The sequence below is a fragment of the Balaenoptera ricei genome, chromosome 2 (genome assembly GCF_028023285.1).
Source record: "Balaenoptera ricei isolate mBalRic1 chromosome 2, mBalRic1.hap2, whole genome shotgun sequence".
Taxonomy (NCBI): domain Eukaryota; kingdom Metazoa; phylum Chordata; class Mammalia; order Artiodactyla; family Balaenopteridae; genus Balaenoptera; species Balaenoptera ricei.
Genome location: NC_082640.1, coordinates 70,698,799 through 70,711,060, shown reverse-complemented (window position 1 = coordinate 70,711,060; position 12,262 = coordinate 70,698,799). Strand labels below are relative to the sequence as shown.

Genomic DNA, 12,262 nt, shown 5'->3' with positions numbered 1-12,262 from the left:
ACAAAAGTCAGAGAGAAAAAAAACCATACAGAGCTAAGGCTCTGTAATTAGTAAGGGAAATTTTTTTCATAAGTTTTATATATATAATTACTTGTAATTTAGACCAGCCTATAAGAAGTAAAATTAAAATATGGAAGACAGAGAAAAAAAGGTTCTGAAAGGTCCTGACCTAAGTAACTTTGGAAAATAGTGTTCTGACTGGGAACTCTAAACGACAAAAGGATTTAAAAAAAAGATAAAACTTCTCTAGTTGTTGAAGTCATTTCTCACTGGGATATGGTTAACAATTATGAAACTGTGCATGTATAATGAGATTGAACAAACAAGTAAGTGGACTGCAGATGATGAGAACCAGGTTTCTCATTTCTGGAGAGTAAGGTTACAGATAAGCATGGGGGTAAGGATAGAATGAACCATGTGGTACTGAAGCAGAGTCAAAGATATCAGTATGAACTCATGTTTAGCTTCATTTAGATACAGATGGACATATAGGTAAAAAATAGTTATATATCTGTATACATGTGTTAGTATACATACATATATTTCCTAGGTCTGTACACTGAGGTCTAAAAGCAATGATATCCCAACAGCAATGAGCACACCCAGTGCCCAAATCTTGGTTTCTAATATCCTTCTCTAATAAAAGTAACAAGGGATCCTTGAAGAAATGGTTGATTATAGGGCTGGGGCAGGGAATATAAAAGATTAGCCTGGAGCATCTTGTAGTGCCAGAAAGTATGGAAGTGCTCAAAAAAACAAAACAATGGTTTATGTCCTGTTGGTTACAGGAACCAACCTGAAAGAGGTGGAACAACTTGAGCAAAAAAATAAGGTAATATAGGAGTATAACCCAAATTTAGAAATGAATATCCATGAGTCCATATTGATATAAATGATTAAATAAATAAATAAATAAATGGGGGAGAAAAGGAAAATCTCCCTTAAAGAAGAATCCCAAATAATTGTGTAGATACTCACCCGTTGAGGAGTTAGAGCTTAACTTCCTACCCACTGAATATGGTCTGCACTTAGTGACTTATTTCCAAAAAGCAGCATATAGGAAAACTTTACAGTAGAGAAACCTGACAAACACTACCTCAGCCAGGTGATCAAGGTTAAAAATATCAGTGATAAGTCATATTGATGGTATGTACCCTTGATACGATATAATGAGAATAGCATTTTATCTCTACAGTCATCTTCCCCAAAACCCATAACCCTACTCTAACTATGGGAAGAACATCAGACAAACCCAAATTGAAGGACATGCTACAAAATCTCTGACCCGTACTCCTCAAAACTGTCAAGGTCATCAAAAGCAAGGAAAATCTGAAAAGCTGTCACAGACCAGAGGAGCCAAAGGAAACATAATGACTAAATGTAGTGTGGTATTCTGGATGGGATCCTGGAACTGAAAAAGGACATTAGGTGAAAACTAATGAAATCTGAGTAAAGTATGGACTTTAGTTAATAGTAATGTTCCAGTGTTGGTTCCTTAGTTGTGACAAATGTAAAACAGAAGTGTCACATATTAGCAATAGGGGAAACTGGGTGCAGGGGATGTGGTAACTCCCTGAAACTTTTCTGTAAATGTAAAATTATCCTAAAATTAAAAGTTTATTTAAATAAATTAATAGTAATAATAACAATAGCAGGGAAGTTACTGCCTTAACCAGACTGACTTTAGTCCTTTAAGTCATGTATAGAGGGTTGGACAAAAACAGAAACAGTTAGTACTATGCAAAACAATCTCAACACTGATGAACAATTTATAATATTGTATATGTAAGTGCCTAAAGTCATTTCATATGTGCATATTTTTATTCCTTAGTTGATAAGCACTTTAGGAGCAGAAAACTCTCCTCTAAGCAGGAAGCCACTCAAATTTTAGACTAAAACAAAACTGTGGTACTAATTATTATTAATAAAAATTCCACCTGGTTTTTGAAGTCCACAAAATTTAAATAGTTTTAGTAAAAATATATCCACAGTACATTACTGAAACATTTTCTCATAGTTTCAGAGGGAGAGAAATATAACTATACATATTTTAAGAAAGTACATTGGGAAGTTCACTAATAACAATATACTATAATGTAAAATTCACAATAACTTGGGTCCATAATGGTCACTGTTCAAGAGATCTGGAAACTCCAAAAATAAAAAGAACACTTCACTAATGTTTGTAACTATCTTGAACATATTTAAAAACCAAAAAACCTATTACAAAAAAGTCTAACGGAAAATGTGTAAAGGATATAGGCACATCACTTAAGAGTTAACCAAAAATGCCCATATAATGCCGCGGAGCAACTAAGCCCGTGCGCCCCAACTACTGAGCCTGCGCTCAAGAGTCCCCAAGCCACAAATACTGACCCCGCGTGCCTAGAGACCGTGCTCCGCAACGAGAGGCCCCCCGCAATGAGAAGCCCGCGCACCGCAACGAAGAGTAGCCCCTACTCACTGCAACTAGAGAAAGCTCGCGTGCAGCAACAAAGACCCAAAAGCAGCCAAAAAAAAAAAAAAAAAGCCCATATATAAGAAAATATGAAGGGAAATAAAAATAGAACACAAATGAAATGCCATTTCGCACCAATCAGATTGGAAAAATCCAAGAGTCTGACAACACCAACTGCTGGTAAAGATATGGAGAAATAGAAATTGTTTGTCAGTATCCTATAAACACCCTGCAAAGGGGAAAAAGCGTATATCCTAAGACCCAACAATTTGACAATCAGGTATATGACCTGAAGAAACTCTGGCATGTTGCTTGAGGAGATACAAGGATTTCATGAGGCACTATTTATAACATAAAAAATGAAAGCAATCTAAATGCTTATCAATAGAAGAAATGACAAATTGCAGTATATTTATTCAATGGAACACTACAAACCAGTAAAAAATGAATGAACTAGACCTATAGTACCAACAAGAATCGAGGGGAAAAAAAGTAAAATAAAGAAAACAAGTTTCAAAATGTGTATACCATGACACAATCATATTAATAACTGGTTAAATTTACCAGCACACTTAAAAAAAAAAAGTGCCAGGCACAGTTTTAAGCAGCTTATATAAATAAACTCATTTACTTTTTACAACAACCTTATGTGGCAGACATTTCTATCATCCGGATTTGATAGACGAGGACAATGAGGCACGGAAAAATTTTAAAACGTGCCTGAGGTCACAAAACTATTAAGTAACAGAGTCAAGATTCAAACCTAGGGAGTTATGGCTCCGAAGTCCACACTCTTCAAAAGCATCCAAAGCAACGTCATGTACTACTCAAATACATACAGTTTATTAAAAGGTAAACTGGAAGGATACACATCAAATTTATCACAACAATTGCCAGGGAGGGGATGTAAGGAGAGAAGGAAAGAGGATGAAATTGGGGAGAACAAAAGGGGCTTTAACTTCATCAGCAATGTGCAAGTAAAATATAAAGTTCTACGCTGCTCTTTTAGAATTCAGTGTGATACTGACGACATACGTGGTTCTTTTATATTAAATGCACATCTCAAGCAAAAATGAAAACAATGTCAACATTTTGTATGGTGAGTATGTGCATTGTTCACTACTTTTTGTAAATTTTTGTAATTTTCTGTATTTTTTAAACTTTTCAAAAACAAAATGTCTCCTCTATGAAACAATATTATAACAAAAATAAAAAGAGTGACGTCCCTGGTGGCGCAGTGGTTAAGAATCTGCCTGCCAATGCAGGCGACACTAGTTTGAGCCCTGGTCCGGGAAGATCCCACATGCTGCGGAGCAGCTAAGCCCCTGCGCCACAACTACTGAGCCTGCGCTCTAGAGCCCGCAAGCCACAACTACTGAGCCCACGTGCCACAACTACTGAAGCCCGCGCGCCACTGCAATGAGAAGCCCGTGCACCGCAACGAAGAGCAGCCCCCGCTTGCCGCCAACTGGAGAAAGCCTGCACACAGCAATGAAGACCCAACGCAGCCAAAAATAAATAAATAAATAAACAAATAAATAAATAATTTTTTAAAAAATAAAAAGAAATTTAAGAAATTTCCAATCTCCATATTTCAGGTTTTATTTGGAAATGCAAACAGCTAAACTGTGAGTTTATGTATGTATATATACTTTAACATACATATGGAAAATGCATTTTTACAGGGCTCAAAAGAGATATACTAGAAGTATATCAGAAACAGTATCTCTTACTTTACATTTTGATGACTCACTCTTCTCACTGAAAATGAAGTATATATAGCACTAGCAAGAAAACCCCCTTGATACCTTTCTACCTCTTTTTTCTGCTTTCTACTTGTTTGTGCTTTTTAAAAGAAGGAAGCAAGAAGAAAGCACCAAGAAATTGTCACATACTTTAAAAAATAACAACAGCCATAGATGAACATATATGCAGCCCTTCTGAACTTAAGATTTCCCCACGTAGGGCTTCCCTGGTGGTGCAGCGGTTGAGAATCCACCTGCCAATGCAGGGGACACGGGTTCGAGCCCTGGTCTGGGAAGATCCCACATGCCGCGGAGCAACTAAGCCCGTGTGCCACAACGACTGAGCCTGTGCTCCTCAACAAGAGAGGCCGCGATAGTGAGAGGTCTGCGCACCGCGATGAAGAGTGGCCCCCGCTCGCCACAACTAGAGAAAGCCCCTGCACAGAAACGAAGACCCAACACAGCCAAAAATAAAAAATAAATAAATTAAAAAAAAAAAAAAAGATTCCCCCACATACAATCAAGTAACATTCCAAAAATTCATTTGTAAATTGGTTGTCTGGAACTCAGAACATATTTTCCCATAAAGAAAGTTAAAAGAGGATGTGAGCACCAGGAAAAAGATACTGTCTGAGGTGCCAGGGCATGAGCAGTGGGATAGAAAAAGCAGAGTATACAATATGCACTCGTGAACCAAGAAGAAAAGTAAGGTTCTCTACCAGAGTTTGAGGTTAGAAACCACGTTTCATTCATTCACCTTTGTATACTCAGTGACTAGCAAAGTACCTGGCACCTCATAAACATTCACAAACCGCTGACTGATGAGGTAATGAGGAAAAGACTTGAGTCAAGCAGTCCATTAATAGGTGGCACTGGCAACACAGAACAATTAGGGTGTAAGACACAAACAGAAAAGAGGTTGGACAGTAACGATGTGCATTAATAGGAGCATCCCCATATGGAAAACCATTACCAGGCTGGTGCTGGGAGCTAGGAGAATGCCTTCACCTGTATTATTGGCTGTTTCCATTATTGTGTATGTTGCATAAGCACCGTATTTTCAGTTAGTTTGGCTAATAATGAATCATAAGGTAGTTTTTCTGTTGGAGGGGCAGTGGTTATGTGGGATTTTCAGGATTTTCTCCTATGACTCTTGAAAATATTTTAATGTCATTTTAGTGATTATTAGAGTAATACTACTCAGAAGACAGAACAAAGTACAAACACTAAAACAGAAGTTACCTATAATGCTATCATCCAGAGATAATGTCTTTTAATATTTTATGTACTTCCTGCCAATCATTTTGCCATATATGTGATATATTATAAGTAATAACATAGTAATTCCTTATATTCTGATTTTTATCTCAAGATTATATTGTGCTTTCTCATGTTAGTAAATATTTTTTAAAATATGACTTTTAATAACTGCATTTACCACATAGATTAACCATCATTAATTTCACTAATCCTCTATTATATGGCATTTTAACTATTACAAATTTTTCACTATTATAGTAACACACTATATAAATTAATCCTTTCTTATGTATAAGGTTCTACACTGCTATTGTAGAATTCAGTGGTAATTATGATACACAGTAATAAGTAATAAAGTAATAAATAATAATAAGTAATAAAGCATGGAGTGCTTGACTTTCCCCAACCCACAAATTCTACTGAGCAATAATCAGTAGGACACTGAACAAACAAACAAGAAAGGAAGAAATTTTATCAAGTTTTCTTCATTCTCTTCTTCCACACCTTGTAGGAAGGAGGAAAAAGTCCTGAAAGGTAAGTCTCTGATATCAGAGAGGACAATAACAGCAAGCCAATCTTCCTGCCACAGCCACTTCTGCTTTCCACTTAGAATAAGAAGCCATCAGTTTAAATAGGAATAAACAAGATTTATAATATATCAAACATCTCTGTTTGTATTGGTGCTTAAATCTAGGTTTTCATAGTAAGTAGACTGCTTAGAAAAATTCTGCAAACAGAAAAGATAATGTAACTAATATCACTCAGTGAGAACACAGTTTTCTTTTACAATTCCTCCATGATTTTTATTATTTTTTGAATGAATTAGAAAATGTCATGTACTCTATTTCTTCCTTCTTATAGCCTCCCAATTATTCCAAATTTTATTCAAGCTGCCATAAATAGGTCAACAGCTCCAGGAGCTTAAGAATCAATAACTATTTAAGCCAGTGGTAATTCATGTGGAAAAGTTCAGAACAAATCAGCATCAGCTTCCTGGCTCTCTTGCACAAACAGAAAATTTATATCGCTTCACCAATTTTCAAAAGTGTAAATTTGTGTACATAAATTTAAAACTCAGGCCAAATTTTACTTACATTTATTCCCAGTACTGGGCTGCTGTCAAGATCAATTAACTTTCCTAACAAGTACATTCTTATAAAACCCACAATGAAGTTAAGTCTATGTTTAATCATTCAGAAAAAGAAAATTATGTAACATATAGTATGTACAATAATGACGATGATGATAATATATACTATTCTGGACTCCTACTGAGAGCTGCAGTTCAAAGGGAGAATGTGAAAATGAGGTAAAAGTTACCAAAAATGTTTAATTCTGGCCAAAACAAAACAAAGTTCCCGTAAAAGCGGCCAAATACAATCTTTTGTTTCATTATAAGTTCAAACGGGGTTCAAATAGCTCAAAAATTATGTATACCTAGGTTTTCAAAGGCTGAAATCCCAGTATCTAGTCTAAACACAAAACTGTATAACTTGCCCAAGAGTCCTTATTTATTACCCAATCTTAGGTCCCCCGGAGACTACTTTTTACAATAATCTCAAATGTACTACAGTAGATTACTGTAACCTGGGTTACGCTGTTTACAGGTGTCTCCGCCTCCTTCCCCCAAGAGGAGAGAAGAGGTAGACTAGGGCAAGCAGATAAAATAGAAAAAATAAATAAATAAATAAATAAATAAATAAATAAAAATAGAAAGAGACCATATACACCAAACAACAGCTTGTAATCTTGTAAAATTGCTTCTTTTAAACTTGGACTATTATTTTCATTAACGGATAATATTTTAAAGAATAAGATATTCACGTAGTAATACAATTTCTGCCCTCACGGGTCTCTAGCTAGCTGACATGCGTTTTCTCCTCAGATAAATACATGCCTGTTGACTGATGCCTATCCTGCTGCTGCAAACAAGAAAATAACTGTCCAATAAGACAAAACCCTTCTCTAAGGCTCCAGGCGTAACCATACGTTTGAATTAAAAGCACACTGGAACAATAACAAAAATCTTCCAGCACATCTGTCATTTAAAAGTACGATAATGAAAAGCTGTCGCTGCGACCCAGTTTTAGGTCACAAGCTTTTTTTCCCTCCCCCCCCCCCCGAAAGCGGTAAACTTCAAAGGGAACAGTCGCGACCAGTAATTGTTTACCCCCTCCCGCCCCCGCCCCCCCAAAAAAGACTGGGAAAAAAACCCAAACTGGACAAGTTGGACGTTGAGCAGGTTCACGCTGGCCGGAGTAGGCTAGGCAGACCTCCGGGAGGAAAATCGGGCCTCTGGGGGCCCGCCAGGATCCAGCTGCCGCCTGTTTAAAACAGCGAGCAGGTGGGATTCCGGGAGGCCACCTCCGTCTTACGTAACGGGCTTGTCAAAATCCCAGCTCCAGGACCTCCCCTCTCACCGCCCCCGCCCCCACCCCCAGCTCCCAACAAGAGCCCCAGGCCAGCCCGGAATAGAAAATCCGGAATGAAAACACAGGAGTCCCCCCAGCATCCGACGCAGAGGCGCGGGTGCTACTCTCAGCACCGCCGCGCCATCCGGAGCAGACCCAGCTCTCGGAGGACGGCCAGGCTCCGAGAAGTCCCCGGGCGGAGGTCGCGGCCATCCACGCCACATCTCCGAGCCCAGCCGGCCCCGCTCCCGTGGCCGCGGCTGACACCGCTCCGGGCAGTGACAGCTCCACATGCCACCGCTGTCCGCGCTGCCGCCCCCACACTCACCTCACCGCTGGCTCCCTCGCGAGCAGCCGGTCGAGCTTGGAGAGCGGTGCCGCGTCCACTCACCAGCGGCGGCGGGACACGAGAGACTGAATGCCGCGGGGCTCCGAACCCGCTTAGCTCATCCCCAGCCCGGCGCTCCGCCCTGCGCGGCACCCCCGCCCGCCCAGGCCTGCGGTCTCAGTCAGACGGGACTCCCCCTCCCCTCGCGGCCGCCGCTGCCTCCGCCTCCTTCTCTGGTTCCAGCCGCCGCGGCAGCCGCCGCTGCGACCGGCGCCATCTTGACAGTGACGGAGTGGGCGGAGGCGGGGATCGCGGCCTGTGAGCGCCAATAGCGGGCCAGGCCCTTGCCCGAGGGGGCAGGACAGTGACAGGTTGAGGGTCGCGGGGTCCTAGCGCCCGAAACTGCTATGGGCGTAGAAGGTGGGCGGAGCTGAGGGGCGTTCTCTCGTGACGCGCGGTAGAGTTGGGGAAGTGCGCCGTGGTTCCCCTTCGCGTTGGGAGATCCGGACCCCTAGGCGAGCGTGGGCGGCATACACCTTCCCTTCCCCTTTCACCACCCCGAGGGTCAGGGATCCGTCGTGGGCCAACTGACCTGTTTCCTCCTTCCTCCCCAGCCGTCCCAGGAGTCCTGACATTGGCTAGCCAGAGCTCGTCGCGTCTGCCTGAGCGGCCGCTCCTCTACCAAGAGCACTCAGATTCCCCAAGAAACCCCCTGAGGGGTTAGCAACCACCTCTGGTAGGTTTCGGTCCCAAGATACTGAAGGTCAGGTAAAATGGGGAATTCAGGCGGGTTCTCTGAAAAGTACGTTGATAAAACACCTATTGTTGACTGAAGGGGTGTAGATTACATTGGATTAATGGGATATGGCCTACTTACACCTGGCTGTGGTTCCACCATCAGTGGCTGTTGGCAAATTGCCCCTGAAAAATGAGGATAATAAAGGCTGATTACTGCTACAGGGTTGCTCTGAAGGGTAAATGCTATAATATATGTGAAGTGCTTAGCATAGTACCTGAAAGTACTCAATGAATGTTCGATATTATTACATGGACAAATGAAGGAAGAAATAGGACCCTAAAATGTTTCAAGTCAACTCTCCTAAATTGTGCAGAATAGGCTGTAATCCCTTGTACTAACCGGGTTTACAGCTCTATTTCCTATCTCCACTTTTCATTGTATTCAGTCAGTCAGTCAGTCAGTCAGTCAACAAACATTCACCGAAACTCAGACAGACACTGAGGGGACATACTGGTGAGGGAAGGAGAAAAGGTCTGCCTTCATGGAGCTGACAGTCTAGTGGGAAAAAGAGGGACAAAAGTACTTCATCACATTTTGAGGGAAACATGCTATAAATGTTATGAACAGAAATCTGGGAGAGCAAATACCAGGATACCTTAAAAAAAACAGAGTGGTCAAGAAAGGCCCATCTGAGGGATGAGAAGGAGCCAGTAGAGAAATGCCCTGGGAAATTGTTTAAGGCAGAGGAAACGGCTGTGCAAAGGACCTGTGGTAGAAGGGAACTTGGCTGTTGGAACTAAGTGGAGTCCATGGTGCTGGGGAATCCATGGTGTAAGGAGGAACCTGCCCTGAGATTGGAGAGGTGAGTGTGTAAGCAAGTGAGGGCCCATTCCCCCAGGCCCTAAGAAGACATAAAAACAAGATTGGATTTTATTGTAATTGCTGCTGAAAGCTATTGAAGAGTAAGGGATGCCTGTTAGAGCAGGCAATTGGGAACAGTGATGTTTGGGTTATGACATCATATCTATATTTCAGGCAGTATATGAGCCAAAGAACTGGATTTAAGGTAAAACAAAACAAAACAAAAAAACCTGGGGTTGAGCCTTTTCAACACTAAATTGTTCAAATTATATGTTCTGATCTTCAATTTCCTTATTGATTAAAAAAAAAAGTGTGAGCATCACATAAGACTGTATACAGAAAAATGCTACTTTCACTGAAAATTGTTAAGTAATGTAATTTCTTACTAAGTGTTTTGTATGTCATGTATAGTTGTCTAATCAGTGCTATTTGATAAGTACATTTATTGGTTTATTTAATTGATTACAAGTAGTAATCCAAATCGGTGATTCTTACTCATTTTTGCACAGAGTGCTACTAAAGAAAAGAATATGAACTGTTATAAATGTGAAGTTTACTGATGCTGTAGTTCCAAATGTGTTAACTGCTTAGCTCTGCACATTCTCATGAAATTTGATATCAAGCCATGAATTTTTAAAAAACATTTTCATTGTGGTAAAATATACAAAACATAATATTTACCATTTTAACTATTTTTAAGTGTACAGTTCAGTGGTGTTAAGTACATTGTTGTGTAACCATCACCACTGCCCATTTCCAGAACTTTTTCATCATCCCAAACTGAAACTCTGTACCCAGTAAATTATAACTCCTATTCTACTTTCTAAGACATGTATCTTTTTTTTTTTTTAACATCTTTATTGGAGTATACTTGCTTTACAATGGTGTGTTAGTTTCTGCTGTATAACAAAGTGAATCAGCTATACGTATACATATATCCCCATATCTAAGACATGTATCTTTGAAAGGTATCTGGTGAGTTCCCCCTGACACCCAAAAAAACCACAAAACGGTAGTGGCCTTGGTGATCAGTAGGATTGTTTGCTCCCATTGAAGGGTTTAATGGACCATACCATATAAGTTTATTATGATGAGTTTATTATGATGATTATTTTTCTTTGGCCTCGCCCCACGACTTGTGGGATCTTAGTTTCCCAACCAGGGATTGAACCCCGGCCCACGGCATTGAAAGCACCGAGTCTTAAACACTGGACCGCCAGGGAATTACCACATATAAGTTTAGAAACCACCACCCAAGAAATAAGAGGAAGAAATAAGTGTAAGTTTTTAGCTCAGATGGCTAACACATCATACTACTAATGAGGAATACTAATATAGGATCAGTTAATTTTTAGCACTGAAAAACTGTTCCGTGACCATAAAATGTGCTCTATAGTCTTGTAAATGTGTGCTCCAAGATGACCCAAACAACCTGCCCCTCTATGTATAACTACTCTAAATGCGTATCTTTTTGATGCTGTTAATTTTCACTAAAAAATAAGTGATTCCAGCTCTGGGTAAATTTAATTTTAAGAAGTACTCTTCTGTGAAGAATGGATTAGAAAAGGGCAAGAGAGAAGGAAGCCTATTTTTGCCACATTTCAGATAACCCAGCATTCCATAAAGTTATAAAGTTCAAAAGATCAAGATCTTGACCTGAAAATACTGAGTCGACCACTTTTTTTGTATTTTTAAGCACACCCAAATGCAGCATTTTAACTCCACTAAACAAAAAGTTAAATCTCTTTTCCAGGCCAGACCCTTCCTCCCCGCTGCCCATTATCATTCTCAGTGTTCTTATCCCCAATGTGAGGATATGGCTGTAGGCCAATCAGTGATTACAAGCGAGAGGTTATAGCATAAAGGCTCAAGAGGGAACTTTTGGGGATGATGGATATCTAGATCACTATCCAGATTGTAGTGATGGTTTCACAGATGTGAACATACATCAAACTTGTCAAGTTGCACACTTTAAACGTGTAGTCCACTGTATGTCAATTATTTTGCAATAAAGCTGTAAAAAAAAATTAGAAGTCCAACTGGGAACCTCCCATTCTTTCCCCATTGGACACAGATTTAGCCTTTTATTGGTTTTAATTGTTTTGAAATCTATCGGGTCAGTTCCTCTTTGAGGAGTAGCTTGGTGTATCAAGCATTTGACTAGCAACTAAAGGCACTCTTAACTGGCAAACAAATTCACATACTTTCATCTGCATTACAGAATACCAATTTAAATACTATAGACATATAATTGCGAGCACAGTTTACAGAATGGAATTCTAAAAAGTTTCAAAAGTTGAGAAGTTTTGAAGTGTTTTTTTTCTTAATCAAAGATAACACTTTCTGAAAGAACATACTAAAAAGCAGTAGAAAAACAATACGCAGTATTTGACTGCATGCTCAGGAAATGCTTCTAAGTACCTCATCGCCCTTAACAGTCATATAAGGAGTCCTTTCAGC

The 12,262-nt window shown here is 39.9% G+C and overlaps 1 protein-coding gene and 1 long non-coding RNA gene across 10 annotated transcripts in view; one reads left to right on the top strand and one right to left on the bottom strand.

The window, feature by feature from the left end:
* The window catches only part of DENND4A (DENN domain containing 4A), a 130,356-nt gene extending 121,865 nt beyond the window's left edge, over positions 1 to 8,491 (bottom strand). For all 7 annotated transcript variants that reach the window (XR_009500805.1, XM_059912978.1, XM_059912979.1 and 4 more), the window contains exon 1: positions 8,203 to 8,491. The gene's annotated coding sequence lies outside the window, so the exon portion shown is untranslated. The remainder of the gene's footprint in view (positions 1 to 8,202) is intronic.
* The window catches only part of LOC132359298 (uncharacterized), a 33,183-nt gene continuing 29,395 nt past the window's right edge, over positions 8,475 to 12,262 (top strand). For 2 of the 3 annotated variants that reach the window (XR_009500806.1, XR_009500808.1), the window contains exons 1-2: positions 8,475 to 8,520; positions 8,817 to 8,938. This is a non-coding gene — a long non-coding RNA (uncharacterized LOC132359298). Of the gene's footprint in view, positions 8,521 to 8,541; positions 8,623 to 8,816; positions 8,939 to 12,262 lie in introns of those variants that run through there. The other variant, XR_009500807.1, reaches the window with a different exon arrangement.